This window comes from Panulirus ornatus, chromosome 22 (assembly GCF_036320965.1).
Source record: "Panulirus ornatus isolate Po-2019 chromosome 22, ASM3632096v1, whole genome shotgun sequence".
NCBI lineage: Eukaryota > Metazoa > Arthropoda > Malacostraca > Decapoda > Palinuridae > Panulirus > Panulirus ornatus.
In genome coordinates, this window is record NC_092245.1 from 8,216,618 (window position 1) to 8,226,684 (window position 10,067).

General features: G+C 37.0%; 1 long non-coding RNA gene across 1 annotated transcript; it reads left to right on the forward strand.

Annotated features, from left to right (window-relative positions):
- Window positions 1-2,899: 2,899 nt before the first annotated feature.
- Window positions 2,900-8,839, forward strand: LOC139756522 (uncharacterized). Its single transcript, XR_011714371.1, has 3 exons — window positions 2,900-3,087; window positions 4,916-5,060; window positions 7,418-8,839. It is a non-coding gene; the product is annotated as an uncharacterized lncRNA (long non-coding RNA).
- The last annotated feature ends 1,228 nt before the right edge of the window (window positions 8,840-10,067 follow it).

The following is a 10,067-nucleotide window of genomic DNA, read 5'->3' on the forward strand; positions in this document are numbered from 1 at the left end:
TGTTTGAAGGAATAATGGTTCCAGCAATGTTATATGGTTGCGTGGGCTATAGATAGAGTTGTGCAGAGGAGGGTGGATATGTTGGAAATGAGATGCTTGAGGACAATATGTGGTGTGAGGTGGTTTGCTCGAGTAAGTGATGAAAGGGTAAGAGAGGTGTGCGGTAATAAAAAGAGTGTGGCTGAGAGAGCAGAAGAGGGTGATTTGAAATGGTTTGGTCACATGGAGAGAATGAGTGAACAAAGATTGACAGAGAGGATACATGTGTCAGAGGTGGAGGTAACGAGGAGAAGTGGAAGACCAAATTCGAGGTGGAAAGATGAAGTGAGAAAGATTCTGAGCGATCGGGACCTGAACATGCAGGAGGGTGAAAGGCGTGCAAGGAATAGAGTGAATTGGAAGGAAGTGGTATACCGGGGTCGACGTGCTGTCAGTGGATTGAACCAGGGCATGTGAAGCGTCTGGGGTAAACCACAGAAAGTTTTGAGGGGCCTGGATATGGAAAGGGAGCTGTGGTCTCGGTGCATTATACATGACAGCTAGACACTGAGTGCGTACGAATGTGGCCTTTGTTGTCTTTTCCCAGCGCAACGTCGAGCGCATGCGGGGAGAGGGGGTTGTTATTTCATGTGTGGCGAGGTGGCGACAGAAATGAATAAAGGCAGCAAGTATGAATTATGTACATATGTATATGTCTGTGTATGTATATATATATATGTATACGGTGAAATTTTTTTTTTTTTTTTTGCTTTGTCGCTGTCTCCCGCGTTTGCGAGGTAGCGCAAGGAAACAGACGAAAGAAATGGCCCAACCCACCCCCATACACATGTATATACATACGTCCACACACGCAAATATGCATACCTACACAGCTTTCCATGGTTTACCCCAGACGCTTCACATGCCTTGATTCAATCCACTGACAGCACGTCAACCCCGGTATACCACATCGCTCCAATTCACTCTATTCCTTGCCCTCCTTTCACCCTCCTGCATGTTCAGGCCCCGATCACACAAAATCTTTTTCACTCCATCTTTCCACCTCCAATTTGGTCTCCCTCTTCTCCTCGTTCCCTCCACCTCCGACACATATATCCTCTTGGTCAATCTTTCCTCACTCATTCTCTCCATGTGCCGGAACCATTTCAAAACACCCTCTTCTGCTCTCTCAACCACGCTCTTTTTATTTCCACACATCTCTCTTACCCTTACGTTACTTACTCGATCAAACCACCTCACACCACACATTGTCATCAAACATCTCATTTCCAGCACATCCATCCTCCTGCGCACAACTCTATCCATAGTCCACGCCTCGCAACCATACAACATTGTTGGAACCACTATTCCTTCAAACATACCCATTTTTGCTTTCCGAGATAATGTTCTCGACTTCCACACATTCTTCAAGGCCCCCAGAATTTTCGCCCCCTCCCCCACCCTATGATCCACTTCCGCTTCCATGTTTCCATCCGCTGCCAGATCCACTCCCAGATATCTAAAACACTTCACTTCCTCCAGTTTTTCTCCATTCAAACTCACCTCCCAGTTGACTTGACCCTCAACCCTACTGTACCTAATAACCTTGCTCTTATTCACATTTACTCTTAACTTTCTTCTTTCACACACTTTACCAAACTCAGTCACCAGCTTCTGCAGTTTCTCACATGAATCAGCCACCAGCGCTGTATCATCAGCGAACAACAACTGACTCACTTCCCAAGCTCTCTCATCCCCAACAGACTTCATACTTGCCCCTCTTTCCAAAACTCTTGCATTCACCTCCCTAACAACCCCATCCATAAACAAATTAAACAACCATGGAGACATCACACACCCCTGCCGCAAACCTACATTCACTGAGAACCAATCACTTTCCTCTCTTCCTACACGTACACATGCCTTACATCCTCGATAAAAACTTTTCACTGCTTCTAACAACTTGCCTCCCACACCATATATTCTTAATACCTTCCACAGAGCATCTCTATCAACTCTATCATACGCCTTCTCCAGATCCATAAATGCTACATACAAATCCATTTGCTTTTCTAAGTATTTCTCACATACATTCTTCAAAGCAAACACCTGATCCACACATCCTCTACCACTTCTGAAACCACACTGCTCTTCCCCAATCTGATGCTCTGTACACGCTTTCACGGTGAAATGTATAGGTATGTATATGTGCGTGTGTGGGCGTGTATGTATATACATGTGTATGTGGGTGGGTTGGGCCATTTCTTTCGTCTGTTTCTTTGCGCTACCTTGCGCTATATATATATATATATATATATATATATATATATATATATATATATATATATATATATATATATATATATATATATATATATATACGAATATAGTGTATATGAACGCGCACTTCCATATAACCCTATTCGAATAGTCATTTCCTCTTGTTATTTATTAAGTGAAGATGTGGATCTCTGACGAAGGAACTAATGTAAGTAAAAAAAAAAAACCCTGGTACCCATACGAGTTTGTGAATAAAACACTTCCAGAAATACAACACAACTCACTGCTAATGTTCCAAACTCACTTGTAACAAATGATATTCCCGGCAGTGGAGCATCGGTACCAGGGTGAGAACTTTGGCCAGGAAAGCTAGTGGGCTGGATGGCGCGGGACGCGTACTTTTTCATCGAGTTATATCCTAGTTAAGGTACCTGCAAAATTGTGTTCTGGTTAATCCTGATACCAACATTATGGACACACTGTATTCTTCTAGAATATTTGAAATCCTTCTTCACATGCCGTGTACAATAACTTTCAGGTTTACCATAGTAAGAGTTTAAAGATGATATTTTACATACTTTGTTAAATAAATGTAGAAATGCACGCATGTAACCCTAAGCGTCCTACGGGGAAAACAAGTGCTATCGACCGGTACGTCTTTGTTTACAAACAATGTAAATAAACAGCGTTAGAGACCTACTACAGCCATTGTCTTAAGGACTGAATGATGTTGGTTCACGCTAGGACGAAGGAACTAGTAAAGAATGAAGTAAATGATGCCCAGTTTCCACGAATTTTGATCACAAAATTTATGACTCAGGCCTTCCAGTACGTTGACAAGGCCATGTTTGTGTCCGTACTTACCATCACTTGTGATGATCATACTTGTGTACCACAATACTGTGTGTAACATAGTCTTGTATGTACTTACCATCACTTGTAGTGTTCGTACTTATTGTGAACTACTATACTGTGTTTAACTTAGTCTTGCACGAGTCCAGTCTGGATCTATATCATGTATCTGATACATGTTTAACGTATTTTTCATATTGAGATAATGGTAATTATAAGATCAACAGAATTATTTCTGTATAGTTAATCATATGATCATATTTAGCTATAAGGACACGTCATAGATCTTGATGGAGCGCTGTCTAATATCAGAGGCATGACGTGGAGTTCCACAAGGTTCCTTACTTAGACCTCTTTCCTCTCTTGTTTATGTTTGAAACTTGATGCGGCCGGCAGTGAAGTGAAAACTTATGTGCTCAAATAACTCTACATTGATGGTACTAGGAAAGAATAGTTTGATAATAAAGCACTGACATTGGAGATGGAATAAATCATCATCTCATTTAGGTAAACCTGAATCCATGTTCTTTGTTTCAAAGCAGACAGATGATACTGATTCCATCAAGGTAGACAATCGTGGAAATAAGATTAAGTTGTATTTAGCCTATTTAACCTTAACGGTAGCCCAGTCATTATTGGATGACTATCACTTCTAAAGTACTAGACATTCAATCTAAAATTTCTTTATAGATAACCTGCAATTTTGATATGAAACTAAAAAAAGTCGCATATTATCATTTCCGTTACCATGGTTTTTCTAAGAAATTGAAGTGTAGGCTGCAGGTTATGCAAAATAACATGAAATGTGTGCTTAAGCTCCTCCAAAACCTCATATTGGTTTTGATGCAGTTAGGGCTGTTGGTATTCTCGTAAGAGTATACAGAGTAGAATAGTTGAAATATGGACATATATATGTATAACATCACGAATGCTAATGGCCAAGACTACAAGAGCAAGTGATTTATCATATGACATTCTTAGAGTAAGAAGTTAGGTAAGATTTATATATACCAGTGTAGTTTTTTTGGATATCCCTGGGGATAGGGGAGAAAGAATACTTCCCACGTAGAGGGCGACTAAAAGGGAAGGGAGCGGGGGGCTGGAAATCCTCCCCTCTCAATTTTTTTTTTTTTTTTTTTTTCTTTCCAAAAGAAGGAACAGAGAGGTGGGCCAGGTGAGGATCTTCCCTCTAAGGCCCAGTCCTCTGTTCTTAACGCTACCTGCTAATGCGGGAAATGGCGAATAGTATGAAGAAGAAGTTTTTTTGGAATGATCATCCACTATTATTCTAATAATGTCTAACTAAATATGCTTTTGTTAAACAAGTAAAATGATTTTTATAGAATAAGGTAAGTACTGTAAATCATAATGTACTTCCAACTAATTTTTAATTCTTCTGGACTGGGCTGGTAACTGTGATCAACTCCATTATTTTTTTTTGGTAACTATGAAATCATTATAGTTTTTAATCTGGTTCATTTGTATTTTTGTACTCTCATCGTTATTCTTTACTTTGAGCTAATGTATAATGAGGACCACATTGGAATTATGTATCAGTAGCTATACTTCATGTGCTATCCTTGGAGAAATAGAATGTGTATTTCACCAAAATGAATCTAAACTCAACTTAGTTATCTTCAGTATGAACCAGATGGATAACACAAGAGAGCTCAAGTGCTATGCAGCCTCTTATCAGATAAGTAGTGCTTTAGTGAATGGGGATCAGTGTTACTGAATGCTAAAGAAGAATTTTCTGGCAGTAAGAAGGCAACAGTTCAGCAAAATCTTAATGTTTTTTCAACAGGAAGAAGAAAATGAGAAGGAAGATGATGAAGAGTAAAACATAGACAAAGAGGCAGGCAACTTATTTCTTTCTTCATTTTCATAGCTCCACCATCCTCAACCCTCACTTAGCAGGCCTCAGTAGGCAAACTCCTCAATCATTTCAGGTAAATGTTTTAGATTATTGGTTCAGCTCTTCATCACTGTTAGCTTTGAATATTGATTGATTGTGTTCTGCAATGCTAGTATAGTGCTTAGAGAATGAATTAGATGTTTCAGATCTTTATTTCACCTATGCAAGGTAATAATCATTAGGTATATCACAAGAAATATGAGGTTAATGTAAAAGTAGGTAATGTAGTTGGTGAAAATGTATTGATATAGATTAGAAAAACCTTACTCAGTAGCTGAAATGATAGCATATATATACCAGTGTCATAGATTTCTCTTACTGAAGGCTTTGCTGTGCCATGTTGGCAGGTGCACTTTCTTCAGTGTCACTAGTAAATTTTGACCAAAATATTAAACATACAATTATTCATGACAGCTGGGGAGTTGAGGTAAGGTTATCACAATTTCTGTTTTCTTGAACAAATGTATCACCTTTTGTAATTATTAACCCTACAGTTTCTCAGATATATTACAATTGCTTTGTTTGATATCGTTCAGTACAAGATAAAATAAATCATACCTCTGTTGGCATAACTGTATTCACAAAGTGCTATACCTCTGCAGGCATAACTGTATTCACAAAGTGCTATTTAAAGCACTTGGGTAAAAGTAGCCATTACCAAAGCTCATAGCAATACTGAGGTAAACTGATCAATTACTTTGTTTCATCTTTTTAGTGGCACTACAGGTATAAAGTATGGATTAGGATGAAATACTTATCAGGGTATTCTTCATACTCAGTAGAAGTGATTTAGATATGGGGAATATTTATGGCATACTTTTCCCCATGAATAAATCATTGGACGGGTGTAACAAGTTGAGTATATCGTATCTGAAATGCCTTGGACCAGATGTGTTTCAGATTTTTTCTCTTTTATTTTTGAGATATATGTGCATATATGCAATGAGATATCTTGGGGATGGGACCCAATTCTAAACATAAAATCTATATATGTTTCGTACACGCCTTATACACATAGCCTGAAGGCACTATATACAAATTTTTGATAATTCTCTGCGTGAACCAAAGTTTGTGTAACACAGCCATCAAAAAGTTAAGATGTCACAACCTCCACTGCCCTTGTGGACAGTCTGTTGTTGTTTAGCATCACCTTCTTTCCTGACTCCTGAATTTATATGCTACTGATAATCAATGATTTTCTTACACTTATTCACTCAGAAGTACTTAACAGTAAAAAATATGAAATACTGTTAATCAAAAAAAAAATAATGTGTTTAGGGTAACTTGTAACGTAATGTTGGTACTCAAAAAGTTTTAAATTCTTATTTTTGGATTAGGGATGCTCAAATCTTTATAATGAGGGAAAATGTGTGGTAGGAAGTGAAACACCATTTTAAATAAACATTACCAGTAGGAACCTCATGTAACTTTACCATGGGGTGAGATTTACCTGAATTTTCATGATCTTAATTGAATTATAACAGACATTGTTCTCTTCTCTCTTCTTCTGTGTTGGTTGCATACTGTGAGAGGCAGTAGATATACTCAATGAGCATAGTAAAAACAGTTAGCAAAAAACTAGCAACTGAACATAGTAAAAACAATTAGCAAACATCTAGCAACTGAAGGCATTATATTTTCAAAGATAATCAACAGTAAGGTAAATTCAGGCTCCTTTGGGAATTTGGGTGAGATTTTCTAATGCTTTGCTTGATATCATTCAGTATAAGTTGAAGAAAGTCATTCTTCCACAAGTTTAACTGTATTCACAAAGTGCTATTTGAAGTACTAATAAGTTGCCATTCCCAAAGCTCATAGTGATACTGTGGTAAACTAATAAATTACATTGTTAAAATTTTTCTGAAAAAGTTCTGGTTTAAGGGCATCACAGATACAAAGTATGGAATATGGTGAAATACATATCAGTGGATTCCTTGTCCTTAGTAGATATGGCAAACATGGCTTGGAGCCTATTTACCGCCATGAATGAATTATTGGATGGCTGTTGTAATGAGGAAAAATGTATGATAAAAGTAAGCAAAACACTATTGCAAGTAAAGAGGCCCAGTAGAAACCTTATGTACTTTCACCATGGCACAAGATTTACCTTAATTTTCATGATCTTAATTGAAATATAACAAAGCCATGAAAGCCATGTTCTCTTCTTCCTTCTTCTCTGTTGTATGTCTGCTGTGAGAAGCAGCAGAACCACTCAGTGAATATAGTAGAGACAATTAGCAAACAAGTTTCCCAGCAACTGAAGGCATCATTATTTCAAAGATAATTTACAGTAAGGTAAATTCAGGCTGCTTTGGGAATGTAGGAGATATTTTCATAGGTTCTGTTTATATCTAGATTGTAGTTAATGTACTTTTACATCTCATTTTTCAGATTGAAGGGGCCCTCCATGCTATCATTGTTTACTGTTTTAAGGTAAATAATGACAAAATGAATCATGCATGTCTGGACTAAATTTACATTGACTAAGCATATATATATCATTGATGTGTCTCTCAAATGCTGAATGCCCCTAAACTGGAACTTTACAATATTTTATGTTATTTGACTTATTAGATAAATTTTTTTGTAATTCAAGAATAGCACAGGACCATTTATGTGAGAATTTTTGACCAAAAATTATCCATAGACTTATAGTACCTGTAAAATGATTTTGCTTTTTGTTTTATTGCTTTAGTATTTTTCAGGAATCCAACTTGTATTGATAGCTGAAAGTATTCTTTACTGTGTAACCTCTGAGTGTTCTTTGTTATGCTAGAGAAATCACTGTTTGGCTAGGCTAAGCACTTGGAATATGTAGAAGGGATGTGCCCTTTATAGTAGTATGTACAGAATAATGAGTGGCCTAAGATGATATCACTTGTAGATTGCAGTGCATATTCTGTATATGAAAAATACATTGGCATTTGTGCCATTTTTGCCTTATTTTGTCAGTGAAGTTCATGATGGGGACACCTTAAGTTCAGTTGGAACTCGATGATTATGTACCTCTTTCAATATACGTTCATATTGAGAAATGTGGCCAACAGTGATTACCCTTGAAATGCAATGCTAATTATTCATAAATTAGAAATACATTATTTTATGTTCCATATTGTCCCCTGTTTAGTCAATATGATGTAAAATAAGCCAAGCTAAATACAAATGAGCCACAGTTTAATATTTGACTTGCAGTGCTTGATTATAATTGAAAACTGTGTGGCATATTTATCATATTTGCCCTTGTTTTAGTTTTGGCAGTGAAATCTATGTCAAACCAAACTAAATACAACTGAAAAACATCGAGGGATTTGCCTACTACACTATACACAGAGGTGAGTATTCCATAATGAATTAGTCCTTAAGTTGCAACAGATGAAAAATACACTAAAATATATGTGATTTTGATGGTGAAGTTCATGTTTGTGCTTGTTAAATGCAATAGGAACAGAATATACCTATAGCAGTAGATGTGGAGAAATTGGTGACATAAGATGATTAACTCTTGAATTGCAGTGCAGCTTTTTTGAAACTGAAAAACCCATATGTATTATGTTTGCACTGTTTTGCCAATGTACCGTGTTGTGGGTCAGGAAGAATACACTTGTAACCCATGGAGAGGATATGCCCTTTATAATGTATGGCAAAAATTGAGTGGTCTCAGTTCCTTTAACCCTCTTTTTGCATTGCAAATTATCAATAATTGAAGCTTGCTTTTGCATATATACTATTTTTGAGGAGAAATATTTATGTGCCTGGCTGAATGTAATGGAAAGTGTAAAGAGGATGTGCCCTTACAGTAAAATGAAAGAAAACTATTGTTCATAATTTAACCCTTCTTTTGTAATATATACTGAAAGGTCCATACATTATGATGTTTGTTTGTTGTTTTGTTTTTATGTTTTTTTGTAAAAAAAAATGAGTAAACGGTATCCATAAAGAGTTACAGAATATATTTAACATTATAATGTAGAAATTCTTAAAAAGACATTTTTTAAACTATGTGCACAATCTGGAAAGCATGACAGTTAGCCATCTTTTGTACATAAATCATGTAAACAACACCTGAGTTCCAAGCACAGCCATTATCAAATGAGGATTTAATGAAGCTGGATCAAGAATGAACCAAGGAAGAATTGAAGAATGATGAAGTAAATGATACACTATCCACAGGAATGTTAAACAAAACATTATGATTATTGCCTGAGGTGTTCCAGTATGCTGACAAGACTCTTGCTAGATTCATTAATAATGATCTAGATAGCTCAGCTCTTTATTGAACAGGCTCTTAATTATTATCCATTAATGCTACAAAGAATCTTTCCAGCAGAGATTCAACAGACAATGTGTTCTTCATGAGGGAGGAAGATCAGCCAGTTTCACTTGTATGTAAAGAGAGGCAAACCAGCAGTCTCCATCTCTCCATTTGAACAACTCCACCACCATTCATCCTCACTCAGTAGGCCTCAGTCAGCATGCTCCTCAACCATGTCATGTACTGTAAGTGTTTTCCTGTATTGATTTGTATGGTACTGTATTATTTGTATGGTACTGTATTTGCTGTATTAAATAAGATTCTCCTGCCTCTTTCTTTTATACATCTCCTAGTCATTAAATTTTAGGGAGAATGAAAAGATGTTTTGGAAGGAGTTGAATTATGTGTATATATGTCAATGTCTGTGTATGTGTTTGTATATGAATTTTTTTTTTTTTTTTTTTTTGCTTTGTCGCTGTCTCCCGCGTTTGCGAGGTAGCGCAAGGAAACAGATGAAAGAATGGCCCAACCCACCCACATACACATGTATATACATACGTCCACACACGCAAATATACATACCTACACAGCTTTCCATGGTTTACCCCAGACGCTTCACATGCCTTGATTCAATCCACTGACAGCACGTCAACCCCGGTATACCACATCGCTCCAATTCACTCTATTTCTTGCCCTCCTTTCACCCTCCTGCATGTTCAGGCCCCGATCACACAAAATCTTTTTCACTCCATCTTTCCACCTCTAATTTGGTCTCCCACTTCTCCTCGT